General features: G+C 38.4%; 1 protein-coding gene across 1 annotated transcript in view; it reads left to right on the top strand.

The window, feature by feature from the left end:
• The window catches only part of nubp1 (nucleotide binding protein 1 (MinD homolog, E. coli)), a 13,037-nt gene that overhangs the window by 3,519 nt on the left and 7,162 nt on the right, over window positions 1-2,356 (top strand). The gene's annotated exons all lie outside the window — the stretch shown is intronic.

Below are 2,356 nucleotides of genomic sequence, written 5' to 3'. Positions count from 1 at the left end.
TTTTGCGTAATAAGCAAGCAAATAATGCAGAAAACAGATATTTGAGATGGGAAACTGTTCTTGAAGTACACTGAGAGAGAGAAAGAGCTGTGCGGGAAGTGTGATTTTTATCGTGGTGGAAGAAAAACAGCAATAGTAAGAAGGATCTTCTTTTGTTGCTGCTTCAGTGAATTTTGGTCTGAGAGAGACAAAACCTGCAGCTTTATAATCAGTGAGCTGTGAGCTATCAGCACCGACGGCGTGTCCGTGTCCGTGCTGTCGGGTGAGAAAGCCGACAACTCACTGTGTGGAGCTTTGTGTGGAATCTGTTTACCTGCTCGTATTTGCTGTTTTAGCTTTAACCTGAGATTCTGGCGTTTCTGGCAAAATACATTTATATTTAAAAATCAATTCAGGGTTTAAATCAATATCTCTTTATTCAAGCTAAAATTGATTTGAATTGGAAAATCGATCATTGAAACCCAGCGATAACAAGGAACACAGTGCTATCACTCTAAAAGAAGCCACAGCTTAATCAAGGAAGAAATTTATTAGTTCCATTCAAAACAATGATAGATTATATTAACCAGTAGGATGGAGTTAGATGCCTCAGGTTATTAGTCTATGTCTCCTGCAGTTTTTCTGTGAGATATCTCTCTTTATACGCCAGTTTCTTGTGTAGCTTTCACAGTTTCAAGTTGAACAGGGCAACAGTGTTTAATTAATGTTAATCAAATTAATGTTTTTATTTGTCTTGCATCAGTTGCAGAGTGAGTGCTACATGTATGTTAGCTGTAAGCAGCGATCTTGACACTCGATTGTTGACATGAGCAGGACAGCTCTCAGTCCCAGGCTGATAAAAGAACTTGTATCAAAATTTTGCTCAGCTGCTGTTTTTCATTTCACTTTTTTCCGATAGTATTATACAATGTTAATCACATAATCACAACCTGTTATTAACAGTGGAATTATTATTATAATTATTAATAACAGAACTGACACCAGCAGCAAGCCAGTAAGCAAACCTTACAGATGCAGCACTCTTTCACACATTAAACTCACCTTATCTCATTGCCTCCATCACTACCTATAATTTACTGCACACATCCCTTGATGTACAAATATTTATTATTATTGGCATTATTACTGACACCTGTCTTGGTGACACGGCTAACACAGGGCTCATTAAAGCATTACCCAGTCATTAAAGGTTTTATTAACTTGCAGCCATAAAAGGCTGATGGGATCATTGCTGGCTTCCTGCCGGACGGCGACATGGACGCCTGTGTGCGATAACTCAAGAAGGACGTCAACTAAGATTTTAAAACTGGCACCACAGATGTATCTGCTAGGAGGCTGAGGGGTACCACTGGCCGCCACCAGTAGTTTTATTGGACCTGTACAAACAGGCAGGTGGTGGGATCGCTGTTTTATATAAAAACATTTTCAGCTGTAAATCTGCATCAGTTATCTGAGTTTTTAATTCCATATCTCCTGCTCTATCTCCCGCGTGAGATGAAGTGCTGGACAACTTTTCTGATGCCGTTTCTCAAATGAGCTGAGAGAGAAAATCATAAATCATTATAAACTGACTTTGAAATCTATAAGAATTCACTTCATTATTGCAGCAACGAACTAAAATGAAGCAGACAATCCTACATCTCACAACTTATTAACAATATTCAGCATAATTCTGCTTCTTTTTATTCGTATCCACCGATAAACTATTGAACATTTCCACTTTCTAAATCTAACAAATTTCTTCTTTACTCTGGAAGAGTTGAGTTGTTTTTTCCCCCACAGTAAAGTTTTTAATATTGGAGGTAGTATGTTAGCCTCTTGTCCTAATTTATCTAACAGTATCTCTCATTCTTATCAAATTACTGCCACAAGCTCATTTCCAAAGAGTAGCTTCTTGACCGCCACCGTTTCACTGAAACCATGATGAGCCTTCAATGAACCGTAGATGGATAAACTGGAGGGGCAGATTCATATCTTGGGTCCTGTGTCAGGCCGTTGCTGGATTTATTTGTGAATCACCATGTTGGTGCAAAAATCCTATTTTATTCCTGTCAAACTGTCTCATGTTTGTTTTGGGGATTTTTTGTGGATTCAGCTAAAGTAATGGGAACAAATCATGTGTTTTTGTGACAGGCCCCTAATAAGAAAGTGCATAAAGATAAAATATGCTTGAATGATTCATAGGTCAGTGTTAAGTGGCTGAACAAACCAAAAACACATTCCTCTGAGAGGGATCAGGGAGAAGGGCGGGAGTGAAGATTAGTGAAAAAGCAGCCAGTGTCCAAAGATAAAACTGTGAAAGACTTCAGGAAGCCTGAAGAACTAAATCTAACAAATTTCTTCTTTGCTCTTAAAG

Source organism: Pundamilia nyererei, unplaced genomic scaffold, assembly GCF_000239375.1.
Source record: "Pundamilia nyererei isolate P.nyererei 1_Seehausen unplaced genomic scaffold, PunNye1.0 scaffold00132, whole genome shotgun sequence".
Classification (NCBI taxonomy): Eukaryota; Metazoa; Chordata; class Actinopteri; order Cichliformes; family Cichlidae; genus Pundamilia; species Pundamilia nyererei.
This window is presented reverse-complemented; position numbering and strand designations above follow the sequence as displayed.